The sequence below is a fragment of the Pogoniulus pusillus genome, chromosome 9 (assembly GCF_015220805.1).
Source record: "Pogoniulus pusillus isolate bPogPus1 chromosome 9, bPogPus1.pri, whole genome shotgun sequence".
In the NCBI taxonomy this organism is placed as follows: domain Eukaryota; kingdom Metazoa; phylum Chordata; class Aves; order Piciformes; family Lybiidae; genus Pogoniulus; species Pogoniulus pusillus.
In genome coordinates this window covers 17,691,755-17,715,613 of record NC_087272.1, presented here as the reverse complement: position 1 = coordinate 17,715,613, position 23,859 = coordinate 17,691,755, and the positions used below count along the sequence as shown (strand labels likewise).

Genomic DNA, 23,859 nt, shown 5'->3' with positions numbered 1-23,859 from the left:
ATGGACTCCAATCTCCCTGTCAAGCAGGACCACTTATGGCAGGTCACACAGGAATGCAGCCAGGCAGATTTTGAAAATCTTTAGAGAAGCAGACTCCATAACCTTTCTGGGCAGCCTGTTCCAGTGCTCTGTCACACTCACAGTAAAAAAGTTTCATCTCAAGTTTACATGGAATTTCCTGGGATTAAGTTTATGTTTATTGCCCCTCATCCTATCACTGGGTATCACCGAAAAGAGACTGACTTCTTTCTTCTGACAGCTACTTGTCAGATATTTGTAGATGTTGATAAGGTTCCCCTGTCAGCTTTCTCTTCTCCGGACTACAGATACTCGTGTCTCTCAGTCTTTCCTCATTAAGAGAGATGCTCCTGTCCCTTGATCATCCTTGTAGCCCTACACTGAACTCTCTCCAGTAGTTCCCTGTCCTGAAACTGGGGAGCCCAAAACTGTAAACAATATTCCAGATTCCTAACTAGAGCTGACTAGAGGGGAGGAGAACCTCCCTGGGACCTGCTGGATACATTCTTCTTGGCCACCAGGGCACATTGCTGTCCCATGGATAACTTATTATCACCCAGGACTCCAAGGTCCTTCTCTGTGAATCTTCAGCAGATTGACCCCAAACCTGTACTGGTGCATGATATATTCCTCCCCAGGTGCAGGACTCTACACTTATCATTAGATTGATCTTTGCCCAGCTGTCCAGGCTGTACATGTCTTGCTGAATGGCAGCATAGCCTTCTCCTGCCAGTTTTGTATCATCAGCAAATTTGATGGGAGTACACTCTATCTCTAGTTCTGGGCCCCTCAATTCAAGAAGGATGTTGCATTTCTTTCCACAGAATCAAAATTGTTCCGTCCAGATCTTCTGCTTATTCCTCAATAGTTCACATTTTTCATAATTCAAAGACTGCAGGAGTGCTCTCAGTGTGTAAATCAAAGTCATATGGTAGAAGCGCTGCTAGAGTCCAGGTGAACTGTGGAGGCTCAATGAGGCAAGTATCTTTTATCCTAGTGTATTCAAGCAAGAAATAAGTGTAATTTCCAATAGCTGGGGTGACTTGCTGACCAATTTAGGGAAAATAGGCCATTGGCCCTGAGATCTATTGAGGGTAGAATATGAATTGAACCTGGGCACTCTGGTGCATTTATTTCATCTAAGGCTGGGGACCTTAAATCTTGTCTGTGCTTTGCACTCAGTGTTTGTTTCTATGGAAACAAGGAGTGAAAAATCTGTGATATTTGTATTTTATATCTATTACAAAGACAAGTTCTGCCCAGGATTTGTACCTTCCAATCCACAAGCGGTCTTTAATGCACCACACCTCTGCTGTCATCAGTACTAGAGTCCTCATAGACTAATTACAACTCTTTAATCTATGCCACTATGGCTCCTTCTGCAAGAACTTGACTTTGACATTAATGAGATACTGTTAGAGCACAGGTTTGATAACCTGATAAAGAATTTCTACTTATAAGTTTCAAGTAAGAAAAGCAGTGTTTTCACAAGAAGTGTGATGTACTCTACAGTCTTACTGTGGCATTGTTGACTGAGTCATTGCAAAAAACAGTCCTAAAAAGATGGCATTAATTAGAAAAGTCCCAAACTTAATGCATAAAATTAAATATTTAATTTTATGATTGCTGAACAGTTACTATTTGAAAAGACTCCATCTCAGCTGATTTTGAGAGCTGTCTGCAGATGCTTTAACTTGCAACATCTCTCTTCAGCTTGAGTGAATAGTCAATAGGAGTACTACTACTACTACTACGATACACTGATTCAAGACACATTTGCTAATGAAGAAGACATCTCTATTTTATCTTTTTAGGCCAACCTGACTCAGTCTATCTGCTTTAGTAAATGTAGATACGTTAACAGAAATAACTGCTGTACTGACTAGATAATGATAATAAATGGGAATTGCTGTTGAGTTTAGGAGTGAAATTTAACTCAATAAAACAACACAACATACATGAATAGGAAATAATGCTGATTAATTTCTGTTGGGAAAGGTGACAAGCATTTACAAGGGAATAAGGGATCATAGAGTTTAATTGGTTTATAATCACAGAGCATGCTGTCAATTAGAAGTGTCATTGGATAGGTTTTTTAAGCACTGCTGACTAGCATAAGGATAAATTAAGTGCAGGTGTTGATGAACCAGCCAGAATCCTCGAAAGTTTTACTGTATCTCAATTGTATTGGAAGAAATGTAAAAGCCATTTTGTCCCTTCATTTTTATTGTAAATGTGACCTTCACAGTCATAGGTCTACTGAGACAGGACCACAAGTAAAATTTTCTGCTGCAGCAGTGTCTAAATATCTTAAATCTTACTATTGACATCCATTAATGCAGTCCAAAATGATACGTGTTCATATTTGAGCCTAATACAAATAAAGAGAACATCCTAAGGGTGCTAGGCTAAATGAACAAGTTACAGTACCTCTATGAAACAGAAGACATGAGAATGTTTATAAAATCTGGGAGTGATAGATGTCTCCATCAATACTTAATGAAATTTTACAGGTGGATGGACATTCTTCTTTAGTTTAAGATGCTCAAGAGAGCTATAATATATATACAGTCTGCATAAAATCCTCAATTAGCTATCTGCAACAAAATACCAGTATGTCTTTTGACATTAAAAAAAAAAAAAGCAATGATATGGGCAGGTACTTAGCTAGCATTTTTATAAACACATTATACTGAGAAACAATATTAAAATAAGATTAAGGTTGCAGAAACTAGTATCTGCAATGTAGGAAATGACAGAATAAATTTTGCCCTTAAAATGGTATTTAATATTTTGCATGTGTTAAATGGTGTACAGCGTGCAGTGTCATGGTCTGTTAGTTACAGATTGCTCAGATGCTCTCTGAAGGGAGAAGTGGAAGTTTATTCAGGTGCTTATTGGTATCACCCTAGTGCTGGAGTGCTTCACACAAGAAAGCAGTTAACTCACCGTGGCACCTTGTGTACAAAGACAAAGATTATATTAATTCCATTACATGGATGCAAGCCCTAAGGCACAGAGACTGCATCTATCTGTGCATGTAGTGCAGAAGGAGCCTGAAGCTTGCCTGGAAGACATGTTTGCTAACTCCAGATGTACCAGCCTTCTGGAAATTCATATATGGGCGACTGTGAGTAATCAGAGATTACTTCAGATCTGTCTTGTGCTTGAAAAGACAAATGTTCTACAGTATTTACCAGAAAATCAGACTTACAATGATACTTTATGCCTGGTCTGGTTATTTAGACGTGTTTGGCACCCTGGAGGTGATATCGTGTGACCTTTATCAAAGAGTGACAGTGTTCCTTGTTACAAGGGTAAAAAGAGTTTCTGCAGAAGGGGGATAAGAGCAAAAGGTGGCTTTATGCAGGTGGGTAGTAATGGGAGTCACGAGTGTACATAAATAGTGCTTGAACTTTTACTTGTTTCAATCTCTTTGAGCCTTACAATGCCACATAATATAATGTCAGACTACTCAAAAAATGATCTTTCAAACCAGCAGCACATGAAAATCCTGTGGTAGAAGCAGTTTCTCAGAGTGAGTTTGAAGTCTTAAGTTTGGGACCACCTTTTGTACTCCTCCTTTAATGTTTTTTTTTCTAAAATCTGCAACAACCAAAAGTCCTGCAAGCAGGCTCCTTCAACACACATGAGAGAACCACAGAACTGTCAGGGTTTGAAGGGACCTCAAAGATCATCCAGTTCCAACCTCCTGGCCAAGGACAGGGACACCTCACACTAGATCAGGTTGTACTGAGCCTGATCCAGCCTGGTTTTAAAAACTTCCAGGGGTGGCGTCTCCACCATCCCCCAACTTTAGTTCCTAGAATATAACACACAAATGTTGCACTGAAAGAATATTCTTAGCATTCAAATGTCAAGGACTGAAGTGTCCTTCTTTCCAACCTTACTCCTCTGCAACTCTGAATGCAAGAACAGAAGGCAAGAGGAAGAGCTGGAATTCTGGTACTTGAACTGACAGATTATAGCTGGTGAACAAGAGTTTTGCCTATTAATTTGACAAGTGTTTGGTGATGCTAAATGAATGGTGAGACTCATGAGTCTTATTTTGGTTCTAAACTCTGGAGACAAAAATGGGCAATAATAGTTGCCAACTCTTGTCACTTCTGCTTATAAACTAGTCTCTTGGCTCACTTTCACCAGCCCACAATTCCACCAAACGCCTTTTTCCCTGGCTCTTTATCATTGCCAGTCTTCTAACTCTAAACATTTCAACCTCAATTCTCTTCAGATCTGATTTAGGCTCTTCTCCAATGCTGCACATCTCTTTGCTCCAGTTTTATGCTTTTCCCCCACATATCACAGTATATGTGCCCTACTATGCTTCAGTCCTTCGATGTTTTTATTACAGTAGTATTTTTGATATTTACTCCTTGGAGTAATTTTCCCCCTTCCATCAAAATGGAAAAAAATGTTTCAATTAAAATTACATCAAAGATAAAGTTTGGGGAATGAACAAAATCACATTTACTTCATTTCCCCCTTTGTACCTGTCTCATGAACAGCTCTACTACTTCTGCTAAAATAGTCAGCATCCATTGTCCGTATGGTACTCACTATGCAGCTGGAGGATAGGGACACATTGGAGGGGCAAACAGAAGTGCAGCTGGGAGGTCAGAGTACAAGCAGAGCAACTGCAAAAAGAATAGTGTCAGATATGCTTCAGGAAGTTGCTGCCTCTCCCTTTTCTCTGTAGCATTTTCTGACTTTTCTGGGTGAATGTCAGATGGGGTTGAGCCCTGAGAAGAGTTGACATCTTGAATGGAGATGAGTCTGCTAATCTGCTAATCTTTTTGATGTGGCTTTTGAGTCTTTTTGAGGTGGTGTCTGGTGCATTCAAAGCAAAATTAGATTCTTGAATTTAAGTCAGTGAAAACATTTTCTTAAATAAAACTATTCCAGATTATTAAAGAATGCAAACACTGTTTTAGTCTGCTGGTTCTCTGGCTTCTTTGCACTTAGCAACACCAAAATATTTTCAACAGTAGTGTAGACATCCTGCTTTTTGTCTACTTAAGACAATAAATTAATGTATTTCAGTAAAAAAAGTGTATTTAGACACAATTAAAATGATAAACGTTTTGATAGTATGCTTAAATTCTGAGTGACATAGATTGTATTTCAACTGATAGGAATTCTTAGTGTTAAATGGTGGCTTAAGTCCTTGTTTACAGCTGAGCACTTTGTAAAGAGTCAGTTCTACTTATAAGTCAGTGCAAGGTTTTTCTGCTGAGGTGTTCATCACGAGAGGTGAGCCTAATTTCATTTTACTTTCAAAATCTGGCTTGAAATTAGATATGTTTTACCATTTTACAAAACCTGAAAACTGTAACCGAAACCAAGCAAGAAAGAATAGTCATCACTCTCAGGGTGCTGAATTTGGCTGAACAAAACAATCAAGTTTATCACTACTGCTGATGCGTATCATTGGATATATAAAACAAATCATGTGAATCTCTAATTTCAGCTGAGATATTATCTCTAAGTGAGAAGATAAAATTCAAAGTAGGTTATGCTGCTGTGGAAATACATTTTAAAGAGAGGATTTCATGTGTCCTAATGCTCCTCTTGGTTTCATATGATCATGCTTTAATTAGTGGACTATGGAAGGGCAGATGTGTCTTTATTTGCTGTAATTATTCTAGCTTTCAGAAATTAATATTTAATTGGGCAAGAGAGGAGAAAAGAGAGATTGACATTGTAATTAATTTAGTTACTGGAACACTCATGTGGGTGAATGCCATGCATGTTCCTGCTGTAATTCAGATGTATTTATGTATATCAGAACATTTTCAAAATCTTCAAAAAAGATGGGGTACAACTAACCTCAGATTATCTGTGCTCAAATTTTTATCATTCCTGTTCCAAATAAAATGGGTAAATGATTGACTCCTCATGTGAAAAGTGGAAGTTTGCTTGGCTTAATGTCTGATGGTGGTAATCCAAACTAGCATTTACTTGATTCCTTTGTAATAAGACTCAGATATATACCTCACCTACTAAGAAAATATCTTCATCACCAGACTACAGTCAAATAAGAGATAACATAAAGAACATGTCTCATTGTTCAAGAGAGAGCTCAGATCTGTATTTAACAGACAGTAATGAAGATAGCAATTTCTGTTAGTTAAAAAATGCTTATTATTTGCTCTGTTGCTTGATGTGTGTATGTTCCTGAATTTTATGCTCTTTATGCTGGTCAGGGGCAGGTGGTGCCTGTATATTGCCATTCAGATCTATTGCTCAAATGATTGAGGATATTCCAAGTTAGAAAGACCCTGGGAAGCACTGGAGAAGGACAGGTTTTTTGGGTAAGAAATGTCTTCCTACAAATAAGAAGCAATGAGTACCTAAAAACAAACAAACAAACAAATAAACACCACCAAGAAAACAAGAACAACATGAAACAGTTATACTGAGTGATAAGAATAAGCTGAAGACTGTAAAGGAGTCCTTGCTTTATATGTATCTAAATAAATGGTGTCATAGTATTTTTTATTAGCCAAGTGGAATGTTAGCATAAATTCTCTCATATTGCTGAGAAAGCAGTTACACAAAGGATTGAACATTAGATGGAAATGTGCTAGTTTGGAGCTAGCTGGAACATTTTGGTGAGAAGAATTAAATTATAGGCTGTGAACGGGAAACAATGATGATGTCTACTTCACTCATAGACTTGCTGAGATGTATAATATCAAGAACCCAAACATAGATAACAGTTGCTCTCTCTGGCTCTGGCTGGCTCCCTTCTCTCCCTAACTTGCTGTCTGTGTAACTAATCCCTCTGCTTCTTAACTCCCCTGGCCGATTCTCCAAATTCACCTTGAATGTAAGGCAAAGACTGGAATAAGGTAGAGGGGTGGAAAGGAAGTAGAAGGGTGTTTGGCAGCCCCTCCTGGAGACTCAGGTTTCTGGGAGGGGTGCTGTGTTTCTGTATTACCTTTTAAACTTGTACATTTCTGTATATAGCTGCATATATTGTAAATACCTGTTTGTATATTGTCCTAAGCTGTAAATGTAAAGCTTCAATCTAATTTCCAAATCGGCTGAGTCTAGTCTGGGTGATTTTGTTAAGTGTGGGGGGACGGCTAACACCCAAACCATCACAGCAAACTAAATGACTCAGCTACTACATTAAAAAACTGTCCCTTAAAAAAAAAAAAAAAAAAAAAAAAAAAAAGGAGGAAGACAAGGAGCAACAGCTGGAGTGTTCCACACATGCTTCAGGGTGCCTGTGTAAGCATAGGCATGCATAACATTATTTTAAATAAAAGATATGGTTTTCTTCTTTGAGTTCTCTACACTTCACCCAGTTCTAATTTTAAACAGTGGAATAATATGAAGTGTAAAATCCAAACTCATAATTACTTGCAAGTTCACCTTAAAACAGGTGAGTTATCTTAATGTGCACATTGTTGTGTTACATCTTAATTCAAATCTAGTAGCATCTCAGCAGATGCCTTGGATTTCTCTGGAAACAAACAAACAAACAAACATTAAGAACTATCTGCAGGAATAGATCATAGAGTGGTTCTGTTGCTATCCACCCAAACACATACTGTCACTGTCAGAAGCAATTTTCCCCACAACAGACGTTAGCACAATGTTTATGGCCAGTGAGATTGTTTAAGAGCATTAAAATCGTGAAGTACTGTGTGTGCTCTTTAATTAGGAATGTAATATACTCCATCTGGAGTGACTCATTTTTGCAGTCTTCTGTGGAACTTGAATTTCCTACATATCCTCCAATAAAGAGAATTGAAGCTTTTTTTAGTGACTTCACTTTTAGTTAGATACTAATTAGCTGAGTAGTTTGTAGAATTTCTTCATAGACTGTAAGCTGAATTTCCTGAAGGAACAGCCCATGGTTCTTTTTTTCCAAAGTCAAAATGAAGTGTGTAAGTGCTAGCAGAAATCTGTAGGTTTAATTCTCTCTGTATTGACATGGAGGCATTTAAACACAATGTAAATCAGCTCATGTCACAGTATATTCATTCATCTCAGTCACATTTTAGAAGATAAATGGGGATGTCTGAGGCTTTAGCTCTGAATATAAAATATCTTCTTTTAAAAATTGGGAAAAAAAAAATCTACAATTTCATTTTTTTCAGAGTTGTGTATAAGTATTAGACTAACCAAAGTGGGAGACTGTATTAATCAGAAATAAACAATCTTTGATTTTGGGTTTTATAAGGAATGAAGGTTGAATGAATTTACTGATTTATCCTTTAAAATCCCCTTTCTCTGCAGGTAATGAAGTTCCTGCTTGACATGCAGTTTAGCAGCACATGCCAATGAGTGGAATCTATCCGAAAAAGGGTCAGTTGATTTTTGTGGAAAGAATGGTTTCTTCATTTCCATTAAGAGAACATCATCAGATGATGCTGTGAGTGTAAGTAATGGAGCTTCCTCAAAAGTTACCAACTGATTGCCTTTAAGGCTTAGCACAAAATAAACTGGCGATCTTGGTGGTTCTACACTGCTGTGAAGAGTATAGCATATTTGGAACCTGACTGGCAGTCTAATCATATATGTGTGTAACTAGTGTAAGCATATACTTATATAAGACTAATATCAGTGTTTTCCTGGTAGTTTATTTGACATATTAAGACTGTTTTCTTTTCACCATCTCTATTAACTCAAACTCAGTAAACAGATTTTCTGTATTAATTTTTCTGCCACTGTTCTTCAAATCATCCAAATAGCTCTTTTCTTACATAGACTTTTTTCCCCAAGTTTTGTTTACTGACTGAAAAAGAGAAGTATTTTGTCTTTCTTTTTTATTTTTTTTACTTTTTTTTTTTTCCTTCAGTGTTCCTTTTACTGGTACCTCAAACCCATTCTAACACAAGCCAGAACAGAAAATTAAGGCCTTGAAAACACCTCAGTAGAACAGAAACAGGTGATGTATATTCTGTTTGTCTCCCTGTCCTAGAACACCCATACTCAGATTGGGACACAAGCAATGCTGTCCTTCTGGATGTTCAGCTTAGTGACAATGATGAGTTTACACAGATCTATCAGTTTTCTTGAGTTAGCTCCAAATGAAAAGGAAATACAGGGCGAAAGTGCTGTGGTCCGTACTGCCTCACTTCTACTGGATACTTTTTTAGTAACTCTTCCTTCTCCAAAACAAATAGAAGTTTACTTCTGCCTCTTTTGTGATACAATCAGTAAGAGTGTACTTTCTGATGCTATATAATGACCTTAACTGCTGATTAAAAATATTGAATGGTCTCTCTTAAAAATCACATCTGCTTTGACATACTTCACTTAGTGTAAAACCTTTATGTACCTGTAATGGTGGAGAACAGAGATAAGCAGTCCAGTCTGTTGTCTTGTCTAATTTATTCTCTATGTTCTAGTATAAATTTATGGAATTTATCTGATTTTCATCTCAAATGAGAACCTGGCTCACAATCTGCATCTAAGCAAATATTTCCTCTTGATCTGTCTGCTTTGAATCCAATACTACTCTTCCTCCTAGTGTCAACTCTGTCTTTATATTTTAATATTTTAAGCAGAAAAAAATTGTGAGGAGTGGGGAGTAACATAAGAAACTATTTAAAACCTCTAGTTCTACTGGCACTGGATTACAGTTTAAAAAAGAGTAATCTGTAGTTGTCTGGAGAGTTCACTTCCTCTGGAGTTCACTGGCATGAATTATGGATTAACTTGGCATCTTAGGTTCAGAAGACTTTGAGAATGTTTTAGGAATGAGAAAGCTTTTCGCCAGCTCCAGGAACAGTCAAACACGGCTGCTCATTCCAAGATGGGGATGAAGTGAGGTGTCAGTATGATAGTGTTTTACCCAGTTTGCTAGTAAGTGATCACAAGCAGGTGAAGCCTTGCCCTCCCTTTTCAAGAAAGAAATTGTATGAAGCAGTTCATACTGAGAGGCAGAGAGGGCAAGAGGAAAGAAGAAGAGTGAACTTAAAAGGTCAAATATTCCCCTGTCCACAAGCCAAACAAACAGTCCAAATACAAAATCCTTTGAGGACTAAAATGGAAATAACAAAACACGTAGGTTGGCATTACCAGTATAAAGCTAGAGCTAGTTATTTTCAAGTTTGGTGTCAAAGTACTCTGCTGCAGGTGTACAGGATGTCGTTGCATCCCTGAAGTGAAATTCACCCCCTATAGGGAAGGTCAGGAAGGCAAGTCTCATCACCATTTATGTTCTTTTGTTGGCCATTTGCACAGCAGGGATTTCATACTTGAAGAAATGGCATTTTCTGTGTTTCTAGGTCAGTTTATGTACTGTATAAACCTGCTGTTGAAGAGTATTCATAATTTCTGCAGCTTTTTTTATAATTGCTGTTTTGTTTGCAATGTTTTTTGTTATCTTTGCAGTTTTGATAACTTCAAAGCAGGTTTTTGGGTCACAGATCGAAAAAAACCCAAAACAGTAATCACATGTGATTGTGATTGTTCAATTAACAGACCAGTAAGTCATCTATCACACAAGCGATTGTCAATGATAAATGACCAAAGATTGGTTAAACTACATTTGAAATGCTTCAATACAAAAATCAATGTCCAGAACACACAATACCAAGCAGATAAAACAGCCTCTCTGGTCTGTATCGAGAAAATTATGTCAGGCCAGCAATCATAAAAATGTTTCTTGATCCTATTCATAGCTTTTATATGTTGCTGCAGGCCATTACTGTTTATCCATCCAAATGAACTACAGAACATTGACTGTGCTGAATAAACATCAACGATTTGGATGAAGAAACAAAACAGTCTTTTAAATTTCTGATTTTCTTTTATGCTGCCAGTGCAGCAACTGCTGAAAAGGCAAAGAAAATTAGGTTGAGTGTTCAGTTGGGAGTGAGACCTACAGTTGTGTTATTTAAATGCAAAGGACGTTGGTGGGTGCCTATAGTGAATTTAGTGAGGAGAGAGAGGTTTGCAGAGCACCTCCTGTCACTGCAGTCTGTTTAAAACTGGCCTCACAAAAGGAAGGGTTTGTTGTTAACCTGGTTTGCTTCAGCTAACACTACACAGCGAAAAGACCATGGATGATTATTCTTTCCAGAATTTGCTATACATTAAATAAATATGCACAAGTAGACTGTGAAAGCTTCACTTCTACATTGCTTTGCTCAGTGAATGTATCTATGACAAACTTTTCAAATATGTATTGCAATCCAAAAAAACCCCTCATAAACCCTTTATTTCTCTACCCCCATAGATCTGAGATCAGGCAAGCTTATTTTAATTAGAGATACATTTGTGTATTTCTGTCCTATTATTCTGTCTTATATATTTTCTGTCCTTACATTTATTTATGATACTGAATCAACCACTTCCCTGGGCAGCCTGTCCTGTGCCAATCCTTTACAATCCCTTTGCTGAAGACATTTTTCCTAATATGCAACCTAAACCTTCCCTGCTGCAACTTGAAGCTATACCCTCTTGTTCCATCACTTACTACTTGAGAGAAGAGCTGACTCTCACCTTACTACAACCTCCTTTCAGATAGTTGTACAGAATGATAACATCTCAAATCTCCAAGCTGCCATATCAGCAGAGGTTTTAAAGAATTTATGTGTTTCTCATATAGTCTCTCTCTGACATTTTTATTTGACAAAAACATACATTATGTCTAAACAATTTATTTTCTCTCTCCCCATCAGAAAAGTTCTATTTCGGTACATTCATTACATTTATCCTGCTGAGCTGAAACAATGTGCCCATATTAGAAATAATTAGTATTTGTAATGTCAAGAGGGTTGACATTAAGATAGGTGTGGGGTTTTCAAGGTTTTATTTTGGTTTGTTTGGTTTTTTTCCTTCCCAGTTTGGATATTCTACAAAACTGCTTAGTACTAAATTGTTCAGAAACTTTGGGAGCAGCCAGTTTCTGATTTGAATAACTAAAAAAATCAACATCTATCTGTTCTTCTGTTAAGTGATTATCTTCCTCATACTTATTGTTCCTTACAATCATGGTCATATCCCATTACAGAACAAGTCTCTAAGAATGCCTGCAAATAAGATTTTAAAATACAAATCTAATTTGATAATTTTAAATATTGCTGAATCACATAGATTTTCTTACAGTGGCTTCTTAGATACTTTTGAGTTGCGATGAGTTATTTTTTGTAACATTATTTTCTCCCTGACTCTTTTGACTTTTTCTAAAAGCTACTTAAATAAATGGCAACTTCAAAATACATCTTCATTGAAATAAAGTTGTACAAGTTGCAGATGGGTCATGCTACAAAACAGAAGACATTGTCCAAAGGGTGTGAAAAGTGACATCCCAGATTTCAGGCTGTTGAAGGGAATGCTTTAAATTACTGCAGTTTTGCCCCAGCTACTACATGGTGCTTTCAAATGAAAGCAGACAAATTTAAGAGAGCTCTAACAGAGGTCTTTCAGTGCTTCTACAGTACTGACTTAGGCAACAGTGCTCACTAAATATGGCACAAGTACATTTCTGCAGTTTAGAAGCAGTTATTTTATGACATTAGGACATCACAAGACTATGAACTAATGAAACTTCAGATAAGGTGATGATGGATCATACTCCGGAATCACAAGATTCCATCTTGCTCATCTTTCTCATGTCAGGTCAATCATGGGAAGGAAAATACCAAATAAGTGGTTAATCTATGCTCTTCTGTATTGGTCTGGTTTAAGCTTCCCAGAGATTGTAGTGTATTTATTCTTGAAATACTATTATACAGAAAATGTATAATCTCTATGTGGTTTTTGCCTCTGAGAATGATATATCACACATGAAAAAGTTACAAAGCAGAAAGGTTCCACATATGTTTAAAGTTAACCGTGAGGATAAGCTCTTAATTGAATCAAAGCTGTTATATGTAACTTTCGTCCTACAGCATTTAGCCTTAGTGACCCAGTGTGAGCTTCAGGAGCCAAGATGACTCCTTTCCATCTTGTTCATCCTCACCATTAATAGATATCAAATTAGAGCACCGGTGACAGCTATGTAACAAACTCTTTTATCCAGCTTTGCTCTGGCAGCAGATAAAAGTAATTAGGTGTAGAAAAAAAACAAACCAACAAAATAAAAACAAACAACCCCCCCAAAAAACCCAAAACTTCTTGAAAAAGCACAAGAAGGAATAAAATCTAATTAAGTCTTTTATCTGTGTTGTTGTTGTAGGGCAAATGGGAACACATAGCATCAAACACCTTATTTTTATTTCCAGACTCAGCATACTCGGAATATGTACAGAGATGGGTTTGTTTTTTTTTTTTCTTAAAGGAGATCCAATTTTTACCAAAGCATCTTTTCTGAAAAGGACACTTCTTTAAACTTTTTTCTTTCTAATATTGCTCTGAGGAATTTCTGCCCTTTCTGCTCGCATTCAGATTTCCTGACAAACATGTCCAAGTTGCTGCATCATCAAACAGAGCCATTTCAGAGCTGTCAGGGTTAGACTCTATCTTTGGCTACATGGCCCATCCGATATCGCCGACTGTCAGTCAGGCTGGGGAGAAACCAACTCTACCGGGATTGAGACTGGGAAGATGCACATTACAGTGACTACGGGGCCAATGCACAATTGTCATAGATGTCATTCAAGCTGGGTAGTCCAAGCCACTTCATCTAAGGAGGAAGATATGCCAGTGCAGGAGGGTGCAGTGAGGGCTCCTTGTGGGGAAACACAGCACAGGGATCAGCTGGGGACAACCCCATCTCAGGGCATAAGGCAGGTTTGTGGTGAAGAGATAGGTCTGAGGTCAACCTGGGAAGTCATTCCACTTGCAGAATCAGGTCCAGTGAGTGTAACTAGGGCCAGGTGCTTGTCAACAAGCAGGTTCACAGGGATAAGATCAAGCTAGGACACTAGTTCACAAATGTGGAGATTGGCCTCTTACAGTGTCAATGCAGCTGATTATATTAAGTAGACTCTGGGCACATGCAAATTGGTATAATGTATGAACAGAAGATGTTTGGTCTATTTACAGTACCCACATGTAATAGTTTATTTGGATATGGGCAAAAAAATTATAGTGGATCGATTTACTTTTTTGCCTTCCTATGTGCTTCAACTGCCTACAATATTTCTATTAAGAGTAGACATGATACACAGAAATAAACTCATTTCCCTTAGACTATATCTGGTAACATTATTTAGAACTCAATAGTAATAAAAACACCACTTCTATGTACTCAATTAATGCAGGTATTGTACTGGATTCAGAGGGAAAGCAATCAAAAACAAGCTGCAAGAACATTTTGGAAAATGAAGCCATTACAAAATAAACACTTTAGTTGGAGACATCTGATTTATCTAAACTGTTTTGCATGTAACAGAACATCCTTATTCGGCTATTCTCTTCTATGTGTTTGCTTTTGTGGTTCTATTTCCTTCTGAGGTGCTGTTCACATCTATAGATTTAAATGCACCACAAAGTATTTTAATGAAGATGGATCATATAAATGTTTTATCTCTGTTTGATTTGTCCATCCTTAGTCTCAGCAGATGTAGATCAAAGTCTGGTAGATGCTTTAAATACTCTTGAATATATATCTGGTGTCTTTTACTCTTTGTTTTTGCAACTTAAAAAACAATTTTATAGTAAATGTTTACGTTCTTTTCATCGTGAATCAATACACAGCCAAGAGAGCATGATGGCACTGAATATTTCTGTTTAGGAAGTTTTACCTGTGCTGTGAAAACATCTCTGTTCTAATGCATTTGGTGAAGGTAAACATTTTCAACACATCCTAGTCTACCTGTGAGGAAGATGAGGGAACTAGCAACAGATAACAGCATGTTGCAGCATGACAAGCAGTGGAAGGACTATGTGTAAGAAATCCAATCATCAGCCCTTCAACATTTTGTGCATTTTCTCCAATGTTCATACTTAAGTGTTCCTATGTTCAAAGTCAGAGATTGTTAAGCTTCTTGAATTGTATCACAAAAGCTCTCAGGTCAAAGTTTATGTGTGATTAGAAACTGTGCTCTTCTCACATATAAAAACTGAAAATCAGAGAGTTCTGTGATTGAGCCTTAAAAGTGCAAAACTAACCTTAGAAGCACTAATCTTATGTACTAATTCTTCAATAGCATTAAAGTTTTATGCTTTTCAGAGAGATAATACATTTTCAGTAGTCACTGTGGTAGATTGTCGCAGGCTTTTCTTTGCACAGATGACAGAAAGAAACATTTCAGTAGTGGTCTAGACATAGGGATCTTTGTATATCCATGAATTGGATAAAAGAAAATATAAAGAATAGGTGTGAGATAGCAAGACTAAGGGTGTGTGGGAAGCATTTTTGTTGCCAAGTTGCCAGATAGATATTTCCTCTGTCCTACAGTAACAAAAACTTATGAAAGTGAAATATCTTTCCCAACTACACAAGCAGACCACTTCTTGCAGATTCACACAGCAGCACATTTACCCTAGATCATCAATCTTATGATGGGAAATAAGAAGCAAAAAATAAATTAAAGGTATTTTAGTACTGATGTCTGACAATTTGATGGGGTTTTTTTTGCTGAAGCTGTGGTATATCTTTCCTGTATTTTATGAGGAATGACAGAAAGGTATCCAGTAATCAGAATTTCAGCACAGATCAAGAAAACATAAATTATGAAACATGGTGAATTCAGACTTCAAACTAGGATTATATAAATCAAAGTGTTTTGGGATTATTTGCTAGCTGCTTTGAGACATTGGACATTGTTAACTCCTAGCAAGCACTGAAGTTAATTCTTTTCAACTGGTAACTTTAAAAATAATGATACAGTATGTGCTTTCAGGAAATATCTGAACAGGTTGGAACCACTATTATTCAAAAAAATTATTCTAGGTTGAATCCCAAGATTTTTCACAGTTGAAAAGCTGGTGAAAATGGAAAGAGGCAGGTTCATTTTGTGGGTGTCTGTTACTCTGAAATAAACTCTACTTTGAAGAACAAAAATATGTCTCATGCCATATTTTGTTTGTATTAGTATACATTGGTGGTTGTGTTTGCCCTTAATTTCTGTATGCTTGGAAGGGCAAGATTCCAGTGGGAAATTCTGTGAGGCTGAAAAGGAATTTCCGTGATACATTCCTGTCTTCAAATGTTTATAACTTTGTATGAGATGCTATGAGATGAAATTTCAGATTTAGCCCCAGGGAAATTCATGGAGGTTAATGACACGACTGACATGAAACCTCATTTCTTCAAAGAGGCAGCAACAGAAGTGTTCACTGTCCCTATTTGTAATTTTGGATCACTGGAAAACACTGCTAAAGGATTCTGTTGCAGACAGTTTTAGTTTAGTCTAAACCCTTTTATTTTACATGGTTGTTTACACTTGTTTTGTAACATTTGCCGCACTCTAGTTCTTTGCAGAGAAATAATGTGTGGGTTTAAAGATGCTTCCTTTTTAAGCATACATGCAAATGCATATTGACTGTGTCTTTCAGTTAGGTAAATGAGACTTTATGTCCTGTCTGGCACCTGATATAACAGTCCTGCCTGGGGCAGTGTAACACAATACTCTCTAAATCTGTTCTTCTTCCTTTTGCTGAAAAAGAGGGGGAAACATTGTTTCCTACTGAAAAAGGAAGGTAACTTCTCTAGAAGTTTGTGTGCAACCTCATTTAAGAATGTCCAATTTTTGCATGAGCGGACTCTCCCTCTCTCGAGATACTCAAAACTCGCCTGCATGCATTGCTTTGTGATCTGGTATAGGTGACCCTGCTCTGGCAGGAGGGCTGGACTAGCTGGCCTCTCAAGATCCCTTCCAGCCCCTGACATTCTGTGTGACTCTGTGTGTGATTAGGAATACATTTTTACAGTTAATTTGACCATGATGTTAACATTTCCATTTAATTTAAAAAATACTCTATTATTATGAATGACCAAAACTGCATCTAGAACAGGCCAATTAGTGGGACTACAAACTCCTATGTAAGTAGAGCTATATTTATTAATTTTAAACCCCTGCCACTGTATCACATTACATTAATAAGCAATTTATAAGTGACAAAGAATGCGGAGTTTCACACTACAGTACAATGTTCTCACCTCTCATTCCATTAAATATGGTGGCAGTGTAAAGAATGCAACAATTCTCAATAACTACCTCAGTCTGGTATGAACGTGAGAAAGAAGCCCTTTCAGAGAGCTCCAGACCCTGAATAATTTTGAGTATATTTAACTCCCTGTTAAGTACAGGTATCTGCTAATTCAATTTTACTACAGTAGTTCTATTTTTAAAATTACATCCACTTGGAGCAATCGTACACAATCCTTTTTGTTACGGAACTGAAGTGATTTTTAAATACAGAATATCAAAGTTTAGGAGAACAAAATGGTAAATAGAATTCAAGGAATAAATGCTGATATGCCTCTAAGAAATAAGTAGGATGCTATTCATACAGTTCAAATGAGCACAAGTACAAGAGCATTTACCATTAAACAGTGATGGGTAAGTAGATTAAATACTTCGCCATCATGAACAGCTACAAGTGTTATCAATATGCTCAGAGGTCATTGAGTAATTCAGTCAATTGGGTAATGATGTTGTCTTGGCTGTGGTTAAAAAAAAAAAAAAAACAAACAAAAAGAGAAAGAGAGAATCACTGGAGAATTGTAATTTTTAGTGTACCACTGAAAGACAAAACGCAAATGGAGAGGAATTATTATCCCTTGAACTTTCTTACCCTGAATTAAACATTGATCCCTGAACATCAGTCAGAGCTGGATTAATGCAAGGGTGTCAGAAAACCGACAAGCAACCTCTTGTAAAATACATCTAATTACCCTCATCCTGCTACTACTGAAAAATACAGGGGAAAAAAAAAAAAAAAGAAGAAGAACATTGTGACACTACAGTGAGCCACATTGATAATTTTGTTTCTCAACGTGGTTAATAGCCAAAGTATATAGGAGAAGCAAGCAATTAGATTTGCTGAACATTCAGAATTAAACAATACATTTCACTGGTCTTCAGATCCTTATGCATTAGAACTGAAAGAATAATTTCTTTCCTTGCCTCTTAATCCTGTAATGGTTATTTTCTTTCATTGGAATTGTACAATTGTCCATAAATTTTGTGAAAGAATAAAGGAGGCTCCCTAGAGCAAATTTTTTTTTCACGCAATCCATAGTAAGATAATATTTTCTACTACCAAGTTTTACTCTTACTTTGTGTCATTGCTAGTAGAGTCTGGCAGCTGCACCTTTAATTAGTTCAACTTAATCTTCTCAGTGTATAGACTTTTCACTATGCTACTATAATTGATTTGGAACTTTGCAAATAGATTTTAAGGTGATTTTTCTGATGATGTGTCCACAGCCTTATAGTTAACTCTTTTATTCACTTTTATAAGTTTTTCTAGATAAAGAAATGTCGTAAGATCATTTGTTTTATATTACTTTGGATATGCTTTTGAGTGGTTAATTCATCTGAGTGTCAATATCAATTCAGCTGACAGTCTGATTTTTCTTGAAAGACTTGAAGAAAAGTAATGTTTTTCAGATTTTAACTTTGGCACCAGGTATATTATCCCTTTAAAGAATTTGGATTTTTCTTCTGTCTCTGCACAGATTTCAAAATGGAGTTCTTATTAAAATCTGTCATCATCTCACTTCTGGGAAGTTCTATTTGTAAATATTACAATGATTAAAATCTCTGCAGAACCTGCATGGAAGAGGGTGTGTTAAAATGCTGTAGGCTTGGGGTAGAATTTTTTTACTGTAGTTTTCTCAGTCAGGGGTTGCTTTAGTGTTTAGAAATATGCAATCTTAAAGCAGGGCAAGAACAGGAGAATTTGCCAAATGTTGTGGTTCAGAAGAAGGTTCACATTCAGCTTTTGGTCATTGAGTCTTGATTTTTTTCCTCCTTTTCTCCAGATTACTCTCTGGAGAACAGATGTTATATACTGAACAGAGAAGAAGATAACGATAACTGTCAACTGCAGATATAAATTTGGTGAGTGTTCCTATCAGAAATTATATGAAATGACAGCATTTTTCCATGGATGTGTAACTTTCTTTTCAAGGCTGTTTTTTATGTGCAAATTTAATCCTACTGCCTTTACATAACACTTGGAAAAATGACCTATAAGTAGCTCTCAGAGATGGGAATAAAGTTAAGTCTTCCCATATCAAGTCAGTGTTCTCAGGTTAGTGTTCTCAATGTTGAACTATGGAATCATGATATGTCTTTCTTCATTCTCTTGATCCAGAGGCAGATGATCATGACTGATTTTATCCTTGTCTAAGAAGAAGCAGTAAAGAACCTTAATTTATAACTAGCAGGGGATTTAGGACTTTACAATTCACAGACAGATTGTATGCATTAAAACCCAGTCAGTTAAAAGCCTGGATCAGCCATATGCTGAGAAAGGTTTTCTAACCAGCAACTCATATGGACAAGGATGCCAAATATGGGGAGAGGTAATGTGAAAGCAACTGTATATTGCATGTTTCTTGGTGGTATTTATTAGAAGTGAACTGGTAGGACTCCAAAGACTTTGGAAATACAATATTCAGTTGTAATCCATTGGGCCAGAACACCTGTACAAGAAAATAACCAACCTTAAGGCACTTAAAAAGATAAAATTTTGCAGGAGATCATGTTCTTGATGGGCAATCATTTGCTTAATGTTTGTTGCTAATAAATACAGCATGATCCTTGTTGAGAATGAGATTCTTCATTTTGTGTGCTTAACTAAGATTGATTGGATGATGACGCAGGAAAATGTCAGCATATGTGGTTCCATCTGGGTTATTTCACTCACATTTTCATATGTGGGAATGTGGCAACTATATTTACTAAGTGATGCAACTGGTAAAACTGTACTGTTGGAATGACTGCATTTGTGGACAGAATGTTTATTGTCTCCTGTGATCTTTATAGGTCAGGGGAAAAAAAAAGATTCTGAACCTGTCTCAGTTTTAAAAATAAATACACCGCAAGTAACTTCAAAAATTAGTAAAACAATGCCTTGTGTTGGGAATTAGAAATAGCAGAGAGACAAGAATTGGAGAAAGGAGTGAAAAGTAAATTTCCATCTCTTGTTGAATTGATCAGAAAAATAGGATACTTTTCAGCAGTAGGTCTACTAGCCTGCATAAGAAATTATTGTGATGAATGCAGAAATTTCAGAGCTAGCCAATTAAAAAAAAAAATAATTCAGCATTTGACAAGAAAAAATTAGTAATTTTGTCTGCAGCTATCTCTGTAGCTATGGAGGTATTTATGACTACATTAAAAAAAACTCTGATAAAGGGCTGATCTTTACTACTTTTTCCTCACTTATTTAAGAACATTTTGCATGCAGGGTATAATTGCTAGTCTGTGCAGTGTCAATGCCATAATGTCAAAAATGAGTGGATGTCCCCAGGTGCCTTTCCATTACAGTTGGATTCAGTTTTATTGCTTAAGTGCCTTCATTCATTTTGATCCTTTTTTTCCTCTCCTAGCCAGAAACGAACAAGGAACATGATGCAAATCTTTGGCATCTAGACCTTTGAAGTATACAAAACCACATCTAGCCATGTATATGTTGGCTAAGAAAACAGCATAGCATCAGAAGAATTAGGTACATTGAGAAGTTTTCAGCTCAAAGACTTATTGACACTCTGGTCTACTTTCAAACAATGGTATATCTGGGTCTTGATTGAGAAAGGCATTGTCAATAGAACACCTCCAGCTGATATTTAAGTAGCTTCTAGCTATTCTGTTAGCTGACTAGACTTATGAAATTTGCATAATGTTCTTATTATACAGACCTTTGTTCACAGGAGAAAAGCAGATTGCTTGACTTGATTCATACTGAAAGGTGATTCTCTTGACATTACTGAGTGATAGCATAAGGAGCGTAGGCATATTTTACTGTTCTTTGGCAGCAGACATATGAAGGCAGGATTTACAGGCTCAAGTTGCTAGACACATCCTCCAGGTAGCTTCCAAACTATAATGCTCTTGACTATTAATACTTGCATTTTGAACTTTGTTGGCAAACCTAAGTGGTGGATATGTCCATCCTGGGGCACTACATCCAAAGAGGCTAATGTTTTCCTCATGAAGAAGGAATAGCCTTTTGCTTGAACTGGTATTGATTGAATCCGAATCTTAAATAGGGCACTGTAGGTCTAAAAGAGGTACTATTTATCACTTGTAATGAAATAACTGGGTTTGTAATTCAGCTATTGAGTAGCAACTGAAACTGGAAGGAAGATCGATAAAACCTGTAAAAATTAGCAAGCCTTGCCAAAAGGGTATTATATATCACAGCTGGCCTGACCAATGCAGAATGTTGCCTTCTTATTAAGATTAATATTTGTGTTATCTTCTAAATGTAATTTAATTAAAACAGAAAACACGCTTTGGGCTTGAATCTCAGCAGAGCACTAATAGCTTGGAAAAAAACCCGTATAATATGTATCTGAAATAGCAGCTCAGGAACAAAGTCTCAGTGACTCTATTAAAAGCAATATATCATAATAAACCAAAACAGAATCACGTCTTGCATCTTTTCACACTGAATACCAGTGAAGTTAAAGGTAAACTTAAAAACAAACAAATCCCAAACAATTACCAACAAAACAAAACCCCCAAAACCAACCAACCAAAACCTCAAATCAAATTCAACCTCCTAGCACAGAGGTTATTTTTCCACGCATTGTTGCAGCTCTTTAACAAGAGATTTCTGAGCTTAATTGGTTAATTTATTTGATTATAGAGGTACTCCAAGAAAATCTCAAAGGTGATGGATTTCCTTTTGCCATCTGCAGTGATACAACACTGCCTCTATGGTGAAGCTGTCAAGGATTTTCCTTTCAGCACTTAAGCAGTTTGAGCTGCTCTGAAGCCAAACCAATGTTCAGACTGCAATGGTGCAATCTTGCTTGTTCATGTGGCACAACTGCTTGATAAAAAAAAAAAAAAAGGGGGGGGGAAGGTATTAGCATTTACCTATACACATTTCAGAGGCTGACTTGCAAACTGATATATTTTTTTCAATTAGTAACATGATTTTTTACTGATGGCTGTTAATTCTTCCTAAAAAGAGACTAAACGTGTTGATGTGGTTATTTCCCTTGCACCAACTAAATACCAGTTTCAGTATTATGTAGGACTGCTGGAATATGTATGTCTGTATGCATCGTTGAACCAGAGTTCAGCGCCACACCTGACTATTCTTTTCTTTCCTTGCCAAGCAGTAATCCAGACAACAATTTTCTCCCTGATTGATTTGGTAATCTAGCATTTTGCCTTTGAGCATAAAGAGATTTTCTTTTCCTGGAGGCACAGCTGTTTGCAATTGCTGGAGTCAATGGGTTCATTATTTTACTTTTTTAAATTACAATTTGATCACTAAATGTATACTGGAAAGTGCAGAAAGAGCACAGTCACCCACAAAATTCCCACCTCCATCTAAAACATCCAGAGAAGGAAGTCTTGGAAAAAATAACAAGATTAATTACAACATCTGAAAACTCACCCATCAGCAACATATCTTCAAAGTCTGGTAACTAATTTATATGACTTGCACCAGGAAAGTGAATCAGAAATAAATTAGGGGATGGAACTGGGCTCAGCAGTGTAGGAGTATTCAGAGAGTTGTGAAGTTTGATTAAGAAAGTTAAAGATACATAGTGCAGAACGTACTAGAGGTCTGGGCAAATGAAGTACTGAGAAGGTAAGAATGGGAATACAAACTGCAAAGTATGATGTAGCTAGGCTATTAAGTGGCAATGGCATTTTGGCAGCTAAGATCATGATCAAATTGCTTGATGCATCAGTAAGGATTGTCAGTGTTCAGAGTTCTGTTTGTTGGTTGGTTGAGTTTTAGGGGAGGTTTGTTTGTTTGTTAGTTTTGTTGTTGCTTCTTTTGTGGCAGGGTGTGTGTTTTCCTTAGTATTACAAAGATATTTACCAGCGCATGAATTGCATACATTCATGTCAAGTCTTTATGTCCCTAGGAAAGAGTATTACCAATAAGGAGAATATTTGATTCTAAACACAGATTCTTCAGCACCTGAAACAACTTCTTTGCTCTCTCACAGTCACATCTCCAATGATTTTGACTAACATGAGCACCTTTCAGCTGCCACTGAGACCTGTCTTCTAGGATAATAATGTGAGCAGGAGCCTTGAAAACCTGAGTGTATTTGCCCTTACTCTGTGTTGCTACCAAAGAATCCTTTTTGACCCACTCTGTTACAGCTTTGACTACAGTGCAGCTAACAGCCACTGATTTATTGCAGTTAATTCTGTTCTCCCCCAACATAGTAAAATGACAAGTTCAGATGTCAATTGCACCACTAATTAAACTATCAAACTGTTTGGAGAGATGAACCAAAACTGCACACAACTCAGAAAAGGAAAATTTGCCATGAATATATACATATATACTCACCAAGCTGGCCAGGGGGTGAGGTTCCATAGATTCCATTCTAAAGGGGAAATGTTCTGAGCTGCAAAGGCTGCTTCTGTAGAGCAAGAGCAAGAGCAAGAGGTCCATAGAGAGAGTCTCCATAGCAGTGATCCATTTATACACCTGCCAGTTTGATCACAGTCAGTTGCTTAATTAGCGGTGGGGACCAGGTTATTCAAGCAAAGGAAAGCAAGACACAGGTGTCAGGAGCATCAAGCTGATCTTCACCAGCTTCTAGCAAGCCCCAGTTCCCTGCTCAGGTTCTGTTAGGACCCTGAGCTTTGCGGGTGCTTGGTTTGTACATGCCACAGTTTCTCAGTTTCAAACTTTTCCTTTCCTTGTAACTGCTTCATCACAGAATCAGAATCACAGAACTTTAGAGGTTGGACTTAAAAAAGAAATTGCTTAAAAGAATAATTTTTTCACCTTTCTTAATCCTGA

At 36.9% G+C, this 23,859-nt stretch overlaps 1 long non-coding RNA gene across 2 annotated transcripts in view; it reads right to left on the bottom strand.

Moving 5' to 3' along the window:
* The window catches only part of LOC135178139 (uncharacterized), a 107,346-nt gene extending 83,865 nt beyond the window's left edge, over positions 1–23,481 (bottom strand). For both annotated transcript variants that reach the window (XR_010303379.1, XR_010303378.1), the window contains exon 1: positions 23,401–23,481. This is a non-coding gene — a long non-coding RNA (uncharacterized LOC135178139). The remainder of the gene's footprint in view (positions 1–23,400) is intronic.
* Between the last annotated feature and the right edge of the window lie 378 nt (positions 23,482–23,859).